Raw genomic sequence first — 24,252 nt, 5'->3', positions numbered from 1 at the left:
TTATCTTCAATCAATTTATCTCATGAATCTAATACCATCGAGAAATTATACACAAAAAATATCAACAATAAATGTAGAGGAAACAATAAAGATCATCGAAAGAAAACCATGCACAATTGAGACAATATTTTTACACTGGAAAACCCAACCTCAGGAGAAAACCCAACAACTTTTCTTTTCGGAGAAATTATTCTTCAGCACAGTTTACAAATCCAATTTATATAGAAATATGTGCCAAGTAAAAATCCGAATACCAGTCAAAACTTTCTCAAAGTAGCAACAAGCCAATAGTAACCAAAATAGCCAAAATTCTCAGAAGTGAACATTGGTCAAATAGTCATCTTGTGTCAAATTTGGGCCCTATAGCTCATATGGTCAACTACAATGAATTGTGGTCAAATTCCTATGCACGTGTAGACCTTATGTAACTTTATCAACTTTGGTTAAACTCGAGCCAAAAAAATTCAATCAACTTGGGTCAAACTCGATCAAATAGTTAACTCATCCTCCTTTTCTCCACACGTGCGACTGTCGATGAGACGTCAGAAAGATTGAGAATATCTCCTGATGCTACACAAAAATCAACATATTGAACATGTACTCTACATTTCTATTTTATAGCATTTTGTATAAAGGGGAATTCTAGTCAATTCATTTCACATCTAATTCAACATATCATGAAGCAACACCAAAATTAGCATAGGAAACCCACTATTTTCCATCCATGAGCTCATGGAAAACTTGAAGTGACTAGAGAATATCCTCACAAAGACATTAAACTTAAGTAAGAGGAATTATTTATGGAAGAAGCATGGGCATATAATACCAAATGGAATACTACTATATGGTTTAATCCTATGAGCTGGTCTATGGTAAGAAAGATATGTTTCCCATTAATTTTGGTTTTGCTACCTTAGGGACAACTTCCAAGTTGAACATGGATTTCTTAGATGCACAAGAGGAAATGAGACCAAAAATCAATGAATCAAATAAAAATAGAATTCCATATATATTCTACATAGAGATAGTCCAATTGAAAAGAAAAAATTGGCATGACAAGGGCATCATATATGGATTTTTCAAGGAAGGAGATTGGTCACTACTATATGGCTCTAAATTCAAGTATTTCAAGGTGAAACTCATGAAGAGATGGATTTGACCATACATAGTCGAGAAATGTTGTGGTAATGACTATGTAAAAATTAAAACCATAGACGATGAGAAAGTCCCATTAATAGTGAATGGTTTCAGGTTCAAATTATACAAAAAGCCCTTGATAGAGGAAAATTTTGCAGAAATGGTGAAGAAGTGGGAATTGAATGACTATTATTAAGCCATTTGAATATTAAAATAAAAATAATAAAATAATACAAATTTCAGGTGAAAAACCCTTATTTATCATGTGTTTGGTCCCTATAATACTAGTGTAGCCCCCATACTATTATTGTTGTGCCCCATAGAAACCCACTATTTCTATTGTTGAGCCCTTACATTATTATCGTTATGTAGGCCCTAATTATATTTTTACCCTTTAGACTCCTATATCTACCAAGGAGGCCTTGTCATTTGGATCATCTAAGAATTGTTCATTTATGTGATGTAAAGGAAGATTTCCCCCTCAAAGCGACTTATTATCTAGTCATTGATCTATTTTTTCTTATGATTATATGTTATTTTCATCTAGTTACATAACATTTGGTATCAGAGCTCTTGGTTCTAGGGTTTTGCTGCTTCAAATAGCTCATCGTGGAATATTCACTATAACTTTTTCTGGGAAAGCTTCAAACCATGAAATTTCTACCACGTGGAGACAAAATATTGAGAAACATCTAGTTATGATTTCAAACCTTGGTTCACTATAATTTCATAGATATGGTCAAAGGAAGTTAGGGTTTCTGTATACTCCTGAATTCGTTCTTAAACTGGTGTCCTAAGAAAGTCATTATAACTTTATTCTTGATCATCGGATTTGAATTTCATAAACTTTTACTAAAATTACATAGCCTGTAGTTTTCTGGGTATGATTTTCAGGATCAAGAGTTGAAACAGTGACACGTGGCATCTCATACAAATTTGCTCTGCTGAACGAGTCCATAATCAAGTCATTCTGGGATATTTGGCATAACTTTATCTTGAAGAATCCAATATCAATGTGACTTGTGGAATTGGAAAGAAGACATAGAGAGCTACCTTGTCACACTATTTTAGATATTGGAAGGATAAAATCACATATATCCAATAGTTTCAAGTTCAGCTAGTTCGACAAGCTCAAAATCAAGCTCTTAAAATGTGCATGTTTTTAAATTTGCATAAATTTTATTTGAAAAATCAGTTTGAAGTGATTGAAATGTGTTAGAAATGGGTTGTCATTAATGGAAAAGGTAAAGAAGATAATGGGAGATTGTGAGAATATGTTGTGAAGGAGGTACTCATTGATGTCAAGTATTGATATGCTGTTACTGCTAAAGGTAATGTTAACATAAGGAGGATGTAACATGTGTCGATGGTGGTGTATCCATATAAAAGGTAATCATAAATGGAAAAATAATAGAATATTGCAAGAAGAACGAATATTAGCACATGTATGGCAAAGGTGTTGCAAAGATCGAATATTTCCAAGCAGATTGGTGAATAATAGTGGTGAAGATAATTGCTAAGGTGCAAAGGATTTGGATCTATTTCTTTTAGAGAATATAACCTCAAATAGAGATGGAAACCACTCAGATGGATATAATTTTGAAAGAGATTTCCAGTGGTATATAAAAGTTCCAGATAGTCACGTTGGATCACCAATTATTGCTAGTCAAAGTCAGGGACCCTCAAAAGTCAAGCTTATAGAGTTAAATTTGGTAGAAGGGCCAAGGTTGGTGAAAATTAGTAGTTAGGCATAGTTATAGTGAAGTCTTGGTGGAGTGGCTAAACCAAAGTGTCAAGTGAATGTGGTCAGAAAATTGTACATTGGAAGGGTTTTTCTTGGCTGAAGGTGGAACTCGTACAATAACTCATCCTAATGGAGAGTACCCTAGACAATTAGAATTTTTGCACAAAAGGGGATCAACCAAGATGATGCAAGCATAGGTAGAGGCGTGTTGGATAATGTTGTCATTGATTTCAACCCATGGAATTGACTGGGGTTTAGTTTGACTAAAAACACTAGTCATTGATGTCAAATGGTTAATGAACGCTTCTTAATAATTGTCGGATTACATCAAGATGGAAGCTATATTGTTGGATGGTTGAAAACCCAAGTCCTGGGGTTTGGGTTCCCTGGACTGAGGATGTACACTAACTTTGTCAAGGGTTTTTAGTACAAATAATTAAGTTTTGGTTAGATATATATGTCATTAGATTCTCCTCAAAAAGATGTTTTTTTGATATGTGGTACACCCCAAGAGGCCTCTTGGTTTGAGAGATATTCACAATTGAAGTTGGTGACCCGAGTTTCTGGGCTAAAACCCCAAGGGGTGGTGACATGACACCTCCTCCTATGGTTGTCAATATATGAAATTTGTTATCACTGTAATCTCACCACATATAAGTTAACTTCAAGAACCAAAGACAATAAATCAATCATTGACTTCATATACCCTTGTATTCCCTACAAAACACACCAAAGAGGGTTAGTGTACAAGTTTCTTAGCATTCAAACAAACTAGTAGATAATAAATACTAAATTAAAATTAATCCTATTAAGAATTAAAGAGTTCCTAAATATCCTTAAATTCCTACCAAATAGAAGCCCCTAATTAGCTCTACCATACACTATAAAAGGTCACCTCATCTAACTCTCATCACATCAAATCTCAACAAACTTATCTTATGTGAATGCTTTGAAAAAAATTTCAGCCTCCTAAAATAAAGACAATGAAGAATTTCTGTATGGATAAGGCAGTGAAATTGTAGAAGCTCAAGGTTTCACTTTTTTTTTGGAAACTCTCTTGACATTATTCAAAGCTAAGGCTTGAAGCTCCTTTTGTTGAGAAGGTATTTTGTGTTGTAATGGTTGGGCATATATCTCCTTACAACACTTCAACCATAGGGTTTCCACAGTTTCCCTATAATATCAAATCTATGGTAGCGAAGAGGTAATTTCTCCTTTGTGTTTGTATTAACTTAAATACCTTTTGTCCTTGAAGACTAGATTACCTTTGCTACAGGGTAGTGAAATTTTGAGGTATATGTCTTGCACCATTTCTTAGAACAGACTCAACCCTCATTAAAATCCAATGGAAACTCTGTTTGCACACACTTCAACCTAGGGTACACCCTTTTTCTTTGGAGTTAGATTTTCAAGTTCATTTGTGTTGATTTATGCTCTAAGGCTTGAGCTTGGTAATCACTAATAAATTCTGGGCATAAGTCTTGTTTGAAGGCTCCAAGACCACCAAAGATTTCTCCTTGTAAAAGAAACATATAATGACTTTGTAAGATAGTGTAATAGTGAAGTAAAGTAATTCTTTGAGTATAGATGTATACATAACCTGTGACCTAATTGTTAGTTATAACACTCAGAACATTAATGAATTGATATATACATTATACATTGATATTTTAATGAACAATGCCTTGATTGACATAGTAAGTATGCTATGATGAGATGTTTGACGTTGACTACTACTAGGACTTCCATTTTTCTATTCTAGTGATAAAACGTTGGCAAGTGAAGTATGCAATGGGAAAAGATGTGGCATATATTTTGATTTGATTACATAACATTAACATTACTATTGACTTGGAAGTTTGACTTATTGAACAACGACCTTGAATAATGATTGCATGTGACAATAAATTGATATCTTGATAGTAAGTTGACAATTGTGACAAAAATGACTTAATGTTGGGACTTTGTAAGAAAATGTAATAGTGAGGTAGAGTGATTCTTTAGATCCTTGTTGAATACCCTCACAAGTATTTGATATAAATTGATCATGACAACATTTTGGATATTGGTACTTTTGACATGACCTTGTGTTAAGGTGAAAATTAGTGTGTACAGTGATTTGAATATAACAACTATGAAAATGATCAACTTGACTGGTAATATTGACATTGAGATAATACCTTGACCTTGACTTGACACTTACATGACCTATTGATTTGATTCTTATATTGGAACAATGAGTTTATAGTTACTTGACAAGTGTCTTGACTTTGACCTTACTTGACTAAGACACTATATGATAATGTTGCATTACTATTGATTTGACACCTAGACAAGACATTAATAGTGAGTTGACACTTTGAATTTGACTTGACATATAGATTGAGGTACATAGATATATGATAATGATGACCCAGGGATTTGTGTACAATGACATAATTGTAACCTTGCAAGGTGGAAACTCTTAAAGAAATTTTTCATCCAGTTGTACAACATATTGAAGTAAGAATGGATAGCAGGGCTTGACCAACTGAGCAGCAATGTTTACACATATGCTGGTAGCTCTCTGAGGACAAAGCTTGAGAGCACTGATTGTAGGTCATTAGGATGACCTGGGGAAGCTTGGATTGTTCCATTATTTCATAACAGCACCATATGGTTGTAGCATCGAGTGCAACCTAATACAATGATTATTCATTCATGAGAAGTGATATGCAGTGTGCAGTGACAGTGATGTGCATTTGAACAATCATAGCTTGATCTCTAGCATTGTGTACTGATCAATTTGTGGTAATAGGGATCAGTGGCTACCATGATTTGACATTTACTCTACTTCTTTCTTACAACTATTCTAAATTGATTCAGAGTACAGGGGATCTAGTGTGAAAATTATGAAACATGATCTACCGACTCTTCTAAGTGATTACAGTCACCTTCAGGTTGTGGCATGAGAACACTTCAGGGTGGCAGGGTGGTGCTAGGAAAAGTTATGGCTTTGCTATGAAACCAGCTCATAAGAAGATAGAAAAGAGAGATCAACGCCTTAGAATTCAGCCTCTTCGAGGGGGCAACCTCCTTTACCTTACACAAATGAGAAATTTTTGGATGATACAAATGAAAAGACCTCCTTTCTATATATAGGAGTTTAAGGGGTCATAACATAATCAGAGTTGCCATAACAATAATAATGTAAGGGCACAATAATAACAATAGTGGGCTTATATGGGGCACAATAGTAACAATATGGGCACTACATGGGTACATCAATATAATAAGTGGATTGTACTAATAACAATAAGGGGTTACACTAGTTGTATAGGGGCTTAACATGCCCCTCTCCTTCAAAAAGAATTGTCCTTAATGCTTGAGTAGTTCTTGATGCTTCTGTATAAAATTCTTGTCCTCCCATGTGGAATCTTCAGTGGGTAAGTTATTCCACTTGATGAGATACTCTAAAATTGATCGATTTCGTAGCTGTCGGGTTCTTGTTTCTATGACTGCTCTAGGTTCCAATATGATTTTTCCTTCCTCTTCAATTTCTGGAAATATTGTTTGAATTGGGATCTTTTGCAACTTTTGAATAAGTGGCCATACTTCTTTGTCCTTCTTCCTTTCATCCCTTGCTTCGTTTATCCAATTTGGTTGGATAATAGAAATAGCACAAAACAATGCTTCCACATCCTCATCCTTGAAGAGTCTTCCCATTCGGTAAGGTCACCATTTTTTAAGTGCATGTAGTATTGCCAACATTTCCTTCTCATAAATAGCTTGCTTGAGATGTAGCAGTAAAAATACCCAATCACCTACATCAAAACATTTTTCACTACGATGTTGATCTACCTGTTGTTTCATTTGATTTTGCACCGAAGTGGAATTATCCTTTAAAATTTGGAGAACTTGTTGTTGATGCTCGATGTGATCTTTCACTGCTTGAACCTTTTTATTCTTGATATGTCCTTCTATCTCTAGAGTTTGAGGAGTGGTAATTTCTTCCAATCCTTTACAAGATATGGTCGGATTCATTTCTTGATGCTTGATTTGATCTTTCACTTCTTGAACATTTTTCTTCTTGATATGTCCTTCTATCTTGATAGTTTGAGGAGTGGTAATTTCGACCAATGAATTACAAGATATGGTTGGATTCATTTCTTCTTTCTCAATTTGATCTTTCACTTCTTGCACCTTTTTCTTCTTGATATGTCCTTCTATCTTGAGAGTTTGAGGAGTGGTAATTCTTGCCAATGCTTTACAAGATATGGTCTGATTCATTTCTTCTTTCTCTAGGGTGGGGTCCTGGCGTATATCTTCTTCTTTTAATGTTTCTTGATCATTTTATTCCTCCTCTTCATATTCTATGTAAAATAATTTATTCTCAGCACACTTATGACCTTTAGTGCATTTGCTATCACAATTGTAACAAAGCCCTTTTTCTCTTTTTTCTTCCAATTGTTGTGGTGTAACCCCTGTAGTTTGTGGAAGGCTAGGAGAAACAACACTTCCATCTTTATGGTTGTGAGGGGTATGCTTCTTGGTTTCCATAATTTTTCTTTCCACTATGTCAGAAAGCCCTTTTACTCTTTCCAATTGTTGTGTTGTTGCTCTAAAGAAGGTGTTGCTCTTTGTATCCTCATAATGTGCTATCATTTCCTCCGTGAAAATTGACCACGTAACAAGTTGTTTACGAGAACAAAGCCCTTCATACCATAAAAATTGATCTGGTTCTAAATATGAAGATGTAATACATACATTGTGTAATAGTGGTACACCATGTAGATCAAAATATTTCTCCATTTGAAGTATCCAATTTACCGGATCCTTGCCATCAAACTTCCTCATCTTGCTTTTTCTTGATTTTAGGAGCTCAATTTTGAAATGACTGTAACTCTGTACTTTCGGATCTTTAAGTTCTGATTGCAACCTGTGGTAGCCCTATTTGTTCTCTTTCTAATGCCACTAGTCTGATCCAAATTGGATTCTCCAACAAAGAGTTATGCACAATCTCCCAAGATGACCTGATTATAGACCTTTCCAGAAGAGCGAACTTGTATGAAGTGCCACGTGTCACTGTTTCGACCTTTGGCTATGAAAAATATCTATAAGAAACTACAATCCGTCCTCTTTCTATACCTTCTTAAGAAATTTCAATCCGATGCTTAGAGAGAAAGTTATGACGATTTTCCCCAGGTCACCTGTTTGGAATGTAATTCAGGAGTCTGCAAAAAGACCAACTTCCTCAAATCATATCTCCGCAAATATAGCGCAAAAAGATTTGAAATTTGGACCCAAGGTTCAGTGAGATTTATTCTCAAATAGGTTTTCTTTTAGCTTCTGAAACGTTGCAAAAAAAAGTTATAGTGAAAATGCCACGATGACCTGTTTGGAGCAGCGAAACCCTAGAATCCAAAGCTCTGATACCAAATGTTATGAAACCAGCTCACAATTTGATAGAAAAGAGAGATCAACACCTTATAATTCAACCTCTTTGAGGGGGCAACCTCCTTTACATTACACAAATGAGAAATTTTTGGATGATACAAATGAAAATACCTCCTTTCTATATATAGGAGTCTAAGGGGTCATAACATAATTAGAGCCGACATAACAATAATAATGTAAGGGTACAATAATAACAATAGTGGGCTTCTATGGGGCACAATAGTAACAATATGGGCACTACATGGGTACATCAATATAATAAGTGGGTTGTACTAATAAGAATAAGGGGTTACACTAGTAGTATAGCGGCCTAACAGGCTTGCACAAGGCATTGTGACATCCATTCATTTATGGTTGATAAACTAAGAGGGAAGCAAAGCATCCTCTCTAACAACAATGGGTAAATAGAGCGTTGAGGTGCTCATCAAGTTGCGGCCTAATCTACAGGACGTTGGGGCATCCTTTTGGTTGCAATAGGATATTAGGGTCTAGTAGTGTCCTATAGGTTGTGGCCTATGAATTAGGGGGTTGACGCCCCCATCCATTGTAGCTGAAATATTGATGTAATTAATTTTTCTTTTGAATAGAGAAGAAAACAATTACTAAGAAGAATTCATTGTTTTTTGACTCGGAGGGGGTTTTCCACCTAAAAATATTTGTGTTCATTTTTTTATTATATTTCTGCTTTGTTGTATGGTGTTGTGAAATGTTGATTATTATTCATGATTATCTAAAGAAGAACAATAATAGTAATTGAAGATTAACTAATTCTATGAAAAATAGTAATAAAGTGCTAATTTCTAATAAATATTGATTCACCACCCCTCTCAGTATTTCCAACAATGTGGAGCAGTGACACAATAGGTGGTAGGCATGTTTGATTGGAAGATGCTCTACAACGATGGGCCATATGGGACAAATAATCTTGGAGGGACCTTCCTGGAAGAAGCATAGTGTACATAGAAGGTGAAGGCTTTGGATGGTAAATGACTGGGCAACATGGCAGCAATGCGATAATGGAGCAGGGACCCTTTGAATTTTTATTATGAAAAGCTCATAATCCTTATAATAATTGAATAAAAGAAATGGTCACAAAACACAAAGACCCGGACCCTTTTCTTTCTCCTCTTTGAGGCACATCACAGTTCTTGATTGGCCTATACAAAAAGCTTGATAGACACAGGTGGATGATGAAATCAACATCACGTCAGTATAGAGGACACGTGGCAAGAATATTCAAAATTTTTAGTTGATGGAAGGGGCCAAATGTGAGTGACATGTGCCACCACTCAGAGATACCACATGGGGTCTATTATGTAAGAATGACATCATCTAGGTCTGTGGACCCTAGAAGATTTCAAGTGAATGTAGGAAAAGTGCTCTGGGTTGAATAAGCTTAAAGAAAATGTGGTAGTTGTGAAAGATAGCCATCACAACTTGTCATTTTTTAGCTCAATAGCATGACAGTGGTTCCCATCGAGAGACCTTATCCTTCACCCATGAACTTGGAAGGTTTTGGATTTTCACAAAGGAGGAACATTGGGCTGACGAGGCATTGGGACAAGCTAGACCATAAGTGGCATATAGAGCATAATACAGGACCAATAGTAAAAGTGTAGGGTAGAGCCACTTAATACATCACCCTGGAAGCATTGACCAAATGAAAAATAAAAGGTGTACAAAGAAGAGATATGGGCGGATAGGACATTAGGAAATGGTGGCAGAGTCAATGACCAATGAGAAAGGCACATGGTAGAACCACCTGACATGTGATCCTGAAAGGAATTAACGCCAAGGTAAAGCCTAAGCAAGATGACTTAGTTCTTTGTGGCATAAAGTCTGACGCCACAAATAACTATAAATGAAAATAAGCGCTCAGGTCTTGAGGTGCATTGGGCCCATGAAAGGTTATATGTAGTGTTTTTATATGAAAGTGTTCGGGGCCAACATAGTTATAATGTGGTAGTGTTAAATAATTTAGGGCTTATTTTAATTGGTTAGCCCATGAAAATCTATAATTTTGATTAAACCACTTTGGGCCATGAGATAATTCCTTTGCGACTATGGATGAGTCAACAACTTTGAAGGTTTTTGGGCTTAGAGCCTAAAGCATGAATGGGTCGGAAACATGAATTTTGGTGTTATTCGCCATATTTCGCATGGATGAGTTAAAAGCTTCAAAATTGGAATTTATGCCAAATATACCAACAGTGCTAAAATTACAGAAATGAATTCATAAATAGGCTAACAGCGGATTACCAGCATGTATGAGATTAGAGGCAAATATGGAAATTTGGATAATTTGGAGAAGTGCCATAATTAGAAAAAGTCCTACTAAATCTTTTAACTCACTAGATTTGAGGAAAACAACAATTTAACTTAGTATTGTTCAAAGGAACAATAGAGTAATGTTTGAAGAATTGGATAACACATTTAAAAGACTTAATTGAAGTAGGACAAAGGTAAAAATAAATATTTATGCAGGAGGAATGATTGAATATAACTAAATTTCAATAACCAAAAATGTCAGTCCATAATTATTTATAAACATAATCAAATTTGTAAAGTGATGGTGTGCAACAGTGTAACTATGTTGGTTGTGAAGTTGTGGAAGGTTGTTGGTGCAACGAGATGCATAGTGTTGTTATGGATCAGAGGTGAATCAGTGACCAATTGTGGTGATTTAAAGGTGCCGAGAAGACAAAGAATGTAATTGGTGATATTTCTTTAATGGTGTTTTGGTGTATTTAGCAGAGGTGATTTTATGGTGAAATTAGAAAAAGTGCTAAGGATTGATGTTGTTGTTATGTATGGAAGTTTTGATCAATAGTAAGTGATTGATGGTATGTGTGGTGATTAATTTAGTAATCATAGAATTGTTGAAGATGTTTAAGTGGTGCTTTTGGTGAGTAGTTGAGGTAATAAAATTATTTGTATATGAAAAAAGGTGGTCTATGGATTTGAGTTTGAAAATAGATGAAATATGGATCAGCAGGGTAGGAAGTGGTAGCTTGCATTCTAGTGCAAGAGTCCCTTTTAGTGAAAGATTGATAAACAAGTAGGGGAAAGAGTCTCTTAAAGTGAAAAATAATAAACGAGCAAGGGAAAGAGTCCCTTTTAGTGAAAATTGAAAAATACGCAGGGACAATAGTCCCTATAAGTGAAATATGATTAATGAGCAGGGATAGAAGTTACTTTCAGTAGTAGTTGATAAACCTACAAGTAGAATCTTGTGGGGCAGTGATGTAATATCGAGTTGAAGATGGTGATTTCCAAAGAAATAAAAGGATTTAAGGAAGATTGATGTCTTATATATATATATATATATATATATATATATATATATATATATATATATATATATATATATATATATATATATATATATATATATATATATATATATATATATATATATATATATATATATATATATATATATATATGTTGCACATGTATATGACAATGGTTATAATGTTATGTTTTACATGATTGAGTTGTGTTGTTGATTCATGAGTGATTGCTAAAGTATTTGAAAGTGTAATTTGTCAATAATTGTATAAGTTGGTCACACTTATGATTCACACCCCCTCTCAGTAGTTTCCTCGTTGCCATTGCTTCTAACAATTGGTATCAGAGCAACAGTGTTCCTTTAGGATAAATTTAACAACTGGAAGGAAGATCAATGATCATGGAGAACTAGGAAAGGATTACCTCATATGGATTTCCATTTTTGAATGGGTCAAATTATATAACTTGGAATGTAAGAAATAGAATCTACATGCAAGCTCTTGATTTGGATTTATGGTTATCTATCTAGAGTGGATTAACAAACAATGATTTTGATGATCTAGCAAAGGAGAAAATCTTGAGAGGGTTGTCCAAATCATATATTGAAAAGGTGATATATTGTGATTACCAAAGAGATATGGAATGAGTTTTAGTCCACCTATGATATAGGCATACAAGTTGCATGTGATATCAAGTGCCTTTTCATGGAGGATGGACTAGTCAATGTTTCAAAGAGAATTGAAGATCATGAATCAAAGGATGATTTCCCTATATCAACAAGATAATTTGTTGACCAACACTCATAGGATTTAGAGGAGATTCAATCTACAATTAATTTGTTATTTTGTTGTTATTGTAACACAATAGGCCATTTATCTTCAAATCACTATATTGCAAGAGAGAGTTTCTCATCTAATTGTAGTGAAGAAGGAATTGCTTTGATAGCAATAGAAGAACTAGAAACTGATCAAGAAGTTTATGGGTGGCACCTATAATAGAGAGGTAGATAGAACATCTCATGTGCTAGTAGAAGAATCCCTAGAGTGAGCAATGGAACAAAATATCACACAAGCTGCAAGTGAAATGGACACTTGTCATGAATCTAGTAGATTTAGTTAGAAGATCTTGAGGAAAATATTTATTTGAGATAGTTCATATCATCTTTTGAGGAAATCAATAATCTATGAGCCATCAATCTGGAGCTAGAAGTGGAGAATAGAACATTAAAGGAACAGTTGGCCATATTTCAGTATTCTAAAATTCTAGAAGATATTCAAACCATCCAAAGTCCCCCTTGGGCTGAGACAATATTCAAAGGTGAAATTGACTCAATATCATCATTAAAGGGACCCATTAGATTGGTTAAAGAAACACTCAATAGCATTGAAGTAGCAGAGAAGTTAATACAACACCAAGGAGACAAACATACTTCCATAAATAAAGGAAATATTATGCATCCCCTTATATGCTTCTATTGTGGTAATGTACAAGACTTTCCTGTAAGTGTCCAGAGAAGAGAAAATAGCTTCAGCAACATATTTGGAACACTTTATTTCAGAAACAACCATGAGTTGTTAAGAGAAATTCGAACAACCATGCACAAAGGTCCTTTTCCCCTCAAAGGAAAGATTTTTAGAGGCTCAAAAACACGAGGAGAGTGAGTATCAGTCCAATAAATTGGATGACCAAAAGTTATGATAAGAAGGATAATTCATTTTCCCCTTATTGAATAATGTTGAATGCTACATGTGTAATAATTTTTGGCATTATGGAGCTACATTAAAACTTGGAAAGAATACACCTCCTTTCTAGAACAATTCAAATAGAGGTATGAATCATGTTGGGAGTGAGCAAGGACAACAATGTAGTATTTATTACAACAATCATAAGAGAGGCATGTCGAATGGTGCATGGAGGAAACATAGACCATTTTTTGGCTTTAAAGATAATCAACAGATAATTAGCATATTAGAGCCTAAAATTCTTTTGGTTGATCTCTCTTATATAACCTACAACATGCAAAGACTTCAATTAGATAAAATAAGTAACATCAACCCAGAAATTTATCTAATGGAGTACAAGCAGAAAGAAAGCATAGATAGTGAGAAAGAAGACAAACATGTAATTTACGGTTTGGCTTTAATTGGTGCTAACAAGAGGAATGGCTAGTGGTTAGTGTGCTAAAACTATGGTAGGAAGTCACTCAATATGGCAAGAGTACTAAATCAACGTAGTAAATCAGCTCATGGTGTTGACCAAGTAAAAACTCAACATATCCAGGTGTGGAAGAAAAAGCAAGACAATTTACTTAAGGGGAGTAGATTTCTTGTTCCTCTTTATTAAAAGAAGTGGTTGGTTTCAAGAGAAGCTAGAAAGGAAATATGAAAGGAGCAGAAATAACATGCCTAATATTGCATCTGAAGGTTAAGGGAAGTATGGCACTGATACAAGATCTTTATCTTATAGATGTATTAAAGAATTACATGAATAAATTGCAGCTTAAACATAGAAATTGAATGTGCACATGAGAGAAGAGGAGAAACACATAAAAGCATGCAAGAACACAAAATACTTGATAACAAAATTTTTCCAATTTGGACTACATCTCCGGGCCCTGCTCAATCAATGGGGAGGCCTTCAATCATTAAGTGGCATGAGAAAGAAGAGTACAATCAACATTTACAAAATGGCAAAAAAATGGAAAATGGCCAAAAAAAATGGAGAGCTTTGTTGCAGAAACTCGCATCACCATTGAGATCCTATCACCGAGAGGTGTAAAATCGATATAAAACTTACCCAATTCTGACATTGGACCAAAAATGACAACATGGAAAATGTGCTTAGGCAAGGTCCCGCCCCCTGTCACAGGGCTGCTCAGGGTTATGCCACCTACAAATTATTTGTATTGAAGTACATGCACGCTCCTCCCTTGGGTGCACTATGCAAATAGGTTGATATAAAGTTTTAGTGGGAAGATAAACCAAAGCTGACCATTGGTACACTCGCTAAAACCTTCAAGTGGTTGAGGAGGGGTCGGGGGATCAAATCTCGCCCCTCCATTTTTATTACAAAATCGTTTTGAAAGCTATAGTGGGAGGTGGGTCCGCCAGTCCCGATGGCCCGCTCCCCCCAATCTACGCTGAAGGCCCGTTGTTTAAAGGTGAGGTGGAGGGGTGGCGGGGTTGACAGCCCGCACTCCCCACCATATATGATATGGTTGTTTGTTGTGTGGCTCTAGGGTGGTGGGGTCATGGCCGCCCACCCCACTTAAAATATATATTTTTTGTTTCGGTGGTTCTGGGGGTGGCAGGGTCATGGCTGCCTGCCCCATTTAATATATATATATATATATATATATATATATATATATATATATATATATATTTTAAATTAATAACCACCTGCCCTTTTGGGTTTTTCCAGAACCTTAGGCATTAGAAGACAAATTAATGGACCCACAAATTCGCCTGGAAAACTGGCCAAATTCCAGTGCCGGGTTCTTGCCAAATTGTGCCCTCCTTAAGCCTGCCACATGGGTAAGTCAACCTACAACTTTCACTGCTTCTATCTTCTTCATACGGACTCAGATTGGAGTGCCATTTGCACCGTTGGAATCAGGGTGAAGAGCACTTCGATCTAATGTCAAGTTAATCAACTTTATGCCACTTTGAATTTTGAGCCTTTTCCATGCCACTAGTGTCTGGAGATCCACCTGGATCAATCCTCCCCATTGAGGAGCTTTTGGACCACCAAAAGCTTTATCAGTCAATTGGCAAGTGCGGGAATTGTTCCCTCACTCTTTCTTTTTCCAGCCATTTTGCCTTTCTAGGGTGAATCCCTTTGAAACCAACTCGAAGGTATTCCACATCTCCCCATCGTGAAGTCATGGTTGTTTTGTCAAGGATGATATCTTCAGGAAAATCATCAAGATACTCTGGCGCAAAATCATCAACTATAGGAACTGATCCCACCTCTTCGATGTCCATAATCAATGGTGGCTCATAGAGCTTTAAGTTTTCCACATTCACTATGGAGTACATTTGCATATATGTCGGCAAATCGAGACAAAAGGCATTGTTTCCAATCTTCTCCAAGACGGTGAATGAAACATACTGGATTGGTCACAACTTCTGCCCTTCTCCCTTCATTTCGTCCTTGTTGATATGGAACCACACTTTTTCGCCCACTTGAAATTGATGGTCGACTTGGTGTTTGTCATGTCGAGCCTTGTATTGGGCTTGAATTTTCTCCAACTGCTCCTATACTACTTGGTGAATCAATTGGATCCGTTGAATGAACCACTGTGCTTTGTCCCTCTCATCATGTCCACTACAGTCGTCTTCCCTTCGAAAGACCATATCAAAAGGATCTTTCAGTAGGTAGCCAAAACATGTCTCAAATGGCGAACGATGCGTAGATGAGTGCACTACTTGATTGTAGGAATGTTGCACATATGGAAGATGCTCATCCCACAACTTAGGATGTTTCCCACAATAGCCTCGCAACAAGTGTACCACGGTGCAATTGAAAACCTCTATCTATCTGTCAGTTTGTGGATGAAATGTTGTGCTTCTTTTCAACTTGGTGTCCATCATCTTCCACAAGCTTGTCCAAAAATCGCCGAGAAAGCGAGAGTCCCGATCTAACACAATCGATGTGGGTAACCCAAAATGGACCCAAACATGATGAAAGAAAAGATAAGCAGTTTTCTCTACAGTGATCTGCTTTTCACAAGGCATTAAAATACACATATTACTAAAACAGTCATCGACGACATACAAATAGTTGTGACTTTTCCTAGACATAGGAAAACCTCCTACAAAATCCATCGACATAGTTTCCCATGGACGACTCGGAATAGGGAGTGGTGTGTAGAGCCAGAGTTTTCTATTAGAGGGCTTTGAAACATAACACATCACACATCCCTTTACATAGCGAGTCACAATGTTCTTCATATGAGGCCAAAAACAAAATCTTTGTACATGACACAAAGTTTTTTCAACACCAAAATGACCAGACACAAGGGAGGTGTGGGCCTCCCAGATTACATGTACCCTTTCCCCCATGGGTATGCACAATTTTCCAAGATGATACAATAGTTTACCCTGCAAGTGATAATTGTCCACCTGTGAACCATGGGTTAGTTTTGCATAAATCTTCTTAAAGTCATCATCGTTAGCATATTATTCAGCATAACTTTCAAAAGATAACGAAGCATTATGCAAAATAATAGAAGCAGAAATAGGAGGGAAAGATAGCATATCAGCCACTTTGTTGCTAGTGCCCTCCTTATACTTTACTACCAGATGAACCTACTGAAGAAAACCCATACACCTGAAATGACGAGATTGCTGCAACTTGGTTTGTGATTGAAGATACTGCAAGGGATGATGATCTGTATGGATGATGGTCTCCTTGCCGATCAGGTAGTGTTTCCATTTTTTCATACTATGGACCAAGGCATATAACTCCTTGTCATAAGTAGGATAGTTTATCACAACCTGAGAGAATTTATCTAAATGGTAACATATCGGCTTCTTTTGTTGCACTAGTACAACTCCCATGGCATATCCATTGGCATCTGTCTTGATCTTGAATGGCTACTGGAGATCTGGTAAGGCCAAGACCGGTGCGGTGCTGATATTTTCTTTCATTGCTTCGAAGGACTTCTGTTGCTTTCCTCCCCATTGAAAGACTTTCTTTACACTTTTCAATGTGTGTAAAGGTGGTGCAATAATAGAGAAATTGGCAATAAATCTCCTCCAATACTATTTTGCACCCAAACAGCTGTGAACCTCGGTTACACTAGTAGGCTTAGGCCAATTTACAATTGCTTCAACTTTAGAAGGATCAATTTTAACTGACCATGACCAAAAATATGACCTAGGTAAACCAAAGAGGTTTTCCCAAACTCACACTTTGACAATTTTACATAGAGTTTTTCTTTTTTCAATACATCAAGCACTTTCTTCACATGGCATACATGTTCATTCCAACTTTTACTAAAGACAAGAATATCATCTAGATATATGTGGGGTCGTTAATATGCCATGATTATTGTCACTTGTGAATGCTTATTCCACCCATTTCCACCATTCTTCATCATGTCATTTATTATAATTTATCATTTAAATCCATTTTATAAATGATTTATGCTCTCATGGATGAATATTATTTATTCTCTTTTATTTTTAATAAATTGATTATTATGCATTATTTTACCAATGATAGTTCTAATAAGTTGGTTGTAACCTTATCTACCATTTTTAGCCTCCAAAGTAACTTCCAGATTGAAGATTTGATTTTTAAATCAGCCAACTCAGAAATTCGCTGGTTTAAGGAGTGACAGTTTTGAGGTTAAGATTCTGAGCAAACGAAGACGAATTTGGAAAATCCGGAACATGGGTTTTGTCTAGAACGGGCCCAATTATCTTCATGAAAAACAGTTTGCCCAAATTCGGCTTGTACAGGGAGAAATGCAGGGTTCTTTGAGCACGATTTTCTGAGATTTGCTGTTGCGGCCGCCCTCCAAATCTTAGCTGCAAACCCAAATCCGCCTTGTTCTTGTTGATCAATGCGTTAGAATCAACCTAAATTTGTAAGAGAAATCATGATTGTAATTAGCCATGCTCTGATCTTCTTTATTTAAATGAAACCCAAGATCAGAGACGAAAGGGGGGAGGACGATTGTATTTCTACTTTCTGTTTACGGGCTGCACAGTTGGTTAAACTCAGACTATCGAGTCTCTTTGAGACTTAGTTTTGTTGTACTATCATTGATGCGTTGATATAATATATTTGGTGCTACTTTCTTCCTGCATCTGAAGTAAGTTACGGCGGTGCCATTGGAAGCTACGGGCCCGGCTCCAACGGACACTCGCTGATTGTATCATTATAGTTTGGCTTTGTGTGGTTTGTTTATTATTCTCAATAATCTGATATACTTACATGTTGTTCCATACTCGTTCATCAGTAGTTTTCCTTTTGTAAATCTTTGTAACAAGTTACATCATATTTCCATAATTAATCACATAACATTGTTCTAAGTTGTTCACTTCCGTTACAGAATTTATAAGTGGAATGTTTCAGCTACATATGGTTGGAGTAATGGACTACTGGTGATCATTTCAGATTATGTGTATATATGATTGACGTTTCCTGTTTATGATGATTTGCTGTTCCATTTGATTAAACTATCTACTTGTACAAAATATTGCTCTTTCTTTGTATGTAAGTTGATGTCAAGAATTGAGAGCGTCAAACTCGCGAGATTTAGTTCTTTTGATTGATGTTTCATTTACTGCTGTCTATTTCCTTTTGTTATTTCATTTTTACTCGCTGCCATTCCATTTCCTTGCATTTATTGCTTTGGTGTGGGAGAAGGATCAAGGCTGTCGTGAGACACAGCAGACGCTATTATGCTCCCAGGTCCATGATCCATACTCTAATTCCTTTTGCATCAATTTCTAGAGGACTGAGTTATTGCTACCATATCCTCGATTGATGGTTGTTTGAATGAATGATTTAGTTTCTTGCTGTTCCAATTAGATTTCTTTTTCAAGCATTCATTTACTTTTGGGTTTTAAGCACTATACTGCACAACATTACTCTTAAGTAAATAGCCGCCTCAGACAGAGTACACTCTTGAAATAAAAAGTCGTCCCTGGGTTGATAATTAATGTGAGGTAATTAGGAGTTCACAAGACACCTTTTTATCGCTCCACATTTTGGCGCCGTTGCCGGGGAAGAGTGTAGCCATTTCTAAAGAGTAGTGTGAATCTGATGAGTGCCTGCTAGGGAAGAGTTGGATCTTAAAAACGGAAGGTAAGAACCTGCGTACGGAGCATGTAAAAGCCCTGCTCCACCGTCCGCTTTCCAGCAGGACTCTTAAAAGAACCTAGGGTAGAAATAGATGTTTGAATTTTTTTGTGAATGATTAGGAAAAAGATAGAAATTTTTTGAATCACATGATCTCACGCAAGTGGTGATGTAAGCACCACCCATTTCACTAACCGATTGACAGGAACATTTGAAGAAGGAGCCTCGAAGAAACACATGAAGAACATCTTAAACTATGGTAAGAAATGGGTCACGTTTCTACTTTTGATTTTCCTATCAAAGATCTAGGAGGAGTGACACAAATGCACATAATTCCCCTATCTTTACCAAATTTTCATGGTTTAGCAAATGAAGATCCACATACATTTTTGTTTGAATTTGAAATACTTTGTAGAGGATATGATTATTGTACTAATGATCAAAGATTGAAAGTGTTTCCTCTTACTCTAAAAGGAGCAGCTCTCCGATGGTTCATGAGCCTAGGTGGGAATTGCATCCAATCATGGGAGGACATGAAGAACATATTCTTGAAGAAGTACCAAGATTATTGCAAAGCCAATGAAGATATTTTCGATATGATACAAGGGGAAGATGAAAGTTTGGAGGATTATGTAGATCGATTTAATTATAACCTTCAAAAATCAAAGCATAAGCATTTGGAAAAAGAGATCTTAAAAACACTCATTCTTAGAGGAATTAAAGATAAATTTTTAGAACTTTTAAATCTGATAGGAAAAGGTGATGTTTTTCAGTTATCATATGATGATGTTTGTGAGTTGTGCATAAGGTATTCAAGAGGAATCTCCAAGGCTGGTAAGAATCCTAGAGATGTTTTTTCTTTGTTTTCCAAATCTGCTACAAGAACAGGAGACATAAGAGCTGAAATCAATGTGTTATTTGAAAATTTTAAAGTTGATTTTATTAGCTCTCTAAATGAAAAATTGGATGTTTTGCAGGTTCATAAAAATGAAGAATTTGATGAAGTGTTTTGTTCTCATGACCGAAAGGAGCATCTCATAGATACTCACTCTTCCTTATCTACGATGGAAGTAGCATATCAAAGAGATGAGAAAGCTGCAACAAGGTCAAAACCACGGAAATCAAGGCCTACAGGTATGGTTCAAAACACTTTTTCTCCATCGTCATACTTGCATAATCCATTATGGAATGCTAATGTGTTAGGGCAGCCATGTCAATTTCTATATAACCACCTATCTTGTTTACAAGTTGGGCATGGTTCATCTTATGATGACATGACTACTCTCCCTTATCTTGTAGCACAAGCACATTCTCCATATTCTCCACCAGCTCTTCCACAATATCTTGCTTGCCCATCAAAACCATTCACACAACCCAATCAACCACATCATCAAAATGCTCCATTCCATACACATTTTCCTGCTCAACTAATTCCACACCCTCACCATAATAAACCAGTACAACGTGCTTACAATGTTGAGCTGGCAAATTTACCCACCCTTCCCACCCATTCTATCTCACATGTGTTATTAGAGAAAACCTACAATGAGATTCAGAATGTTTCAAATGCAAAAATTGTAGAAGCTATGGAAGAAAATGAGGTTTCTTGTAGGATGCATCAACAAGTTATTTTAAAAGACCAAGGACTTCATGATCTGATGGATATGAGAAATCAACAAAGTAACGCATACATTGAAGATTGGTTTCACTCCATCATTTGTTTGCAACATCACTCTATGCTTCAACAATTTTTGATATCATTTTTTCAAGGGAAGCCACCTTCTCATACCCTAATTTTCATTAACATCCATTTTTCAAATTTGGGTATGCGTATACATGAAGCCTTATGTCGAAAATGGCTTCACTGGAAGTACTCATACATGTAGTTATATTCATTTTTCAAATCAAAATAGGTTAGGGTAGAAAATAAAATAAATAAGGGAATAAATAAATGCATTTTGTTTTTCCATGTAAAACTAGGGTTTTTTTGCAACATGCTATGAAAATCAACATCGGTGATAATTTTTTTATAATTTGTGTATGTAGATGAATCATAATGGAAATAATAAGTTCTACAAACACTCATTTTCATTTTTATCACCAATTTGAAAAAATGCTTGAATTTCATTTTTTTTGGCTTGCGGGCTTGATGAACTTTCTGGAAAAACAGTCGGGACAGTCATGTTTTGAGGGACCAAAAATGAATATTTTTAAAACCTGTTTCTACCATAAGTAGCCCTTGATGTCTACTTTCCAATCCAATTTGAATCACTCAATTTGGATTTGAAACGAAAAAGTTAGAGCCAAAACATTGACCGGATGTCTAGTGGGCAGCTCAGGAACAGAGTTGGGACAGTCCGTTTTTGGAGGCCTAAATGAATGAATTTTTAAAACCTATTTCTCTGGTAGATTCCCCTATGAATCTAGTTTACAATGCAATTGGAATCACTCATTTTCGATATCGTATGGGGAAGTTATGATCAAAATACTGACTGTCTATCGTAAATCAGCACTCTTAAAACTATGTTTTTCCGGCTGTTCCTTACACATTTTGACCTATCAATTCTTCTTGTCTTCAAAACCTGTTTCTATTGGAGATCAATAAATGAATCTATTTTCATTTCCAATTTGAATCATTCGAATCCGACATCAAACGAAAAAGTTATGCATGAAATATCAACTGTTGGTCTAAGCCGGGTAATCGAAAATGACTCTATTGTGCAGGTTGTTCTAAACAAATTTGACATATCATATCATTGATTTTTTAAAACCTGTTTCTATTGAAGATACACCTTTGAATTAGCTCTCATTTGGCTTTGGAATCACTCAATTTCGACGAAAAACAAAGAAGTTGTGATTAAAACACTGCAGGTTAGTATGATTGGCCACTGCTCTCCCGCAGGTAACAAATAAATTTTACTTTGTTATTTTCTCTATGGATTTGTTATACAGAATAACTACTTGCTATTTTTTGCATAATTCTTGGATTAGGGGAGCCCGATCACCTCTCTTTATCCATGATTTAATGTTTTATTGCAGGTAGATACTCGTTTTTTGCAGGTCCTGGGAAAATAAAGAAGGTCAACTTATGGACGAGTGATTTTTCAAAGAAATTTTTATAAAACAAAGGAATTTTATCCAAATCATTACCCAACGGATTCATAATAGAACAAATGAAGAATTGATTTCAATTTCAAGATTCATGTCTTGTCACTGCTGCCAAAACATTTTTCAAATAAATCATTTTTTTGACATAACATCATAGCTATTGCAACTCAATTTATTTATTTACATACTACTTTTTGTTGTTTCTTTTCTAATTTCTCTTATATTTTGTGTTTCAGGTGTTGCTTCATTCAAAGTGCAACTCATCCTCAGCATCACTGCAGTGAACAGCTAATTCACTCTTTGCGTGTTTGCATTTTATAGTTGTGTATTTTGCTGTTCCTTTTCTGAAGGGACAGCATTTGTGTGCATTTTTTCCTGCTGTTCCTTTTTCAAAGGAACATCATTTTCGTTTTTTATTTTCTAAAGGAATAACACTTTTTTTGATCAGCCATTCATTTTGTTGTTCCTTTTTCACAGCGCATTTTGCTGTTCCTTTTCGAAATGAAACAACTGCTGTTCCTTTCCGAAATGGAACAGCACTTTTTGCACTTTCACATTTTGCTGTTCCTTTTCGAAATGGAACAACACTTTTTGCACTTTCACATTTTGCTGTTCCTTTTCGAAATGGAACAACACTTTTTGCACTTTCACATTTTGCTGTTCCTTTTCGAAATGGAACAACACTTTTTGCACTTTTACATTTTGCTGTTCCTTTTCGAAATGGAACAACACTTCTGCACTTTCACGTTGGGTGTGTTTTTGCTGTTCCTTTTTCAAAAGGAACAGCATTTGGTGTGTTTTTGCTGTTCCTTTTTCAAAAGGAACAGCAGTTTGAGTTTTTGCTGTTCCTTTTTCAAAAGGAACAGCAGTGCGTGTTTTTGCTGTTCCTTTTTCAAAAGGAACAACATTTGGTGTGTTTTTGCTGTTCCTTTTTCAAAAGGAACAGCAGTTTGAGTTTTTGCTGTTCCTTTTTCAAAAGGAACAACAGTGCGTGTTTTTGCTGTTCCTTTTTCAAAAGGAACAACATTTGGTGTGTTTTTGCTGTTCCTTTTTCAAAAGGAACAGCAGTTTGAGTTTTTACTGTTCCTTTTTCAAAAGGAACAGCAGTACGTGTTTTTGCTGTTCCTTTTTCAAAAGGAACAGCAGTTTGAGTTTTTTTGCTGTTCCTTTTTCAAAAGAAACAACAGTTTGAGTTTTTTGCTGTTCCTTTTTCAAAAGGAACAACAGTTTGAGTTTTTGCTGTTCCTTTTGAAAAAGGAACAGCAGTTTGAGTTTTTTGCTGTTCCTTTTCAAAAGGAACAGCAGTTTGATTTTTTTGCTGTTCCTTTTTCAAAAGGAACAGCAGTTTGAATTTTTTGCTGTTCTTTTTTCAAAAGGAACAACAGTTTGAGTTTTTGCTGTTCCTTTTTCAAAAGGAACAGCAGTTTGAGTTTTTTGTTGTTCCTTTTTCAAAAGGAACAACAGTTTGAGTTTTTGCTTGCATGGATTCTTCTCTTTCAAAAGGAACGACATTTGCATTTTCACGTTTTTTGTATGTATTTTTGTTTTTTTTGTGTGTGCATTTTCTTTGATGTTCCTTACACGAAACACCGCTTTGTGAGTGTTTTTGCTGTTCATTCAAAAGAGCAACACTTTGGGAATATTTTTGAGGGCAACCCTTTCCTTTCTCTTGTGGGATTATTCATAGTCAGCTCAACTACATTTTCCTAATTCTCTTT

This window comes from Pinus tabuliformis, chromosome 6, assembly GCF_031772625.1.
Source record: "Pinus tabuliformis cultivar Carrire ecotype Pingquan chromosome 6, CPIR1, whole genome shotgun sequence".
In the NCBI taxonomy this organism is placed as follows: Eukaryota; Viridiplantae; Streptophyta; class Pinopsida; order Pinales; family Pinaceae; genus Pinus; species Pinus tabuliformis.
The sequence above is the reverse complement of the archived record's forward strand: the minus strand, read 5'-3'. Positions refer to the sequence as shown.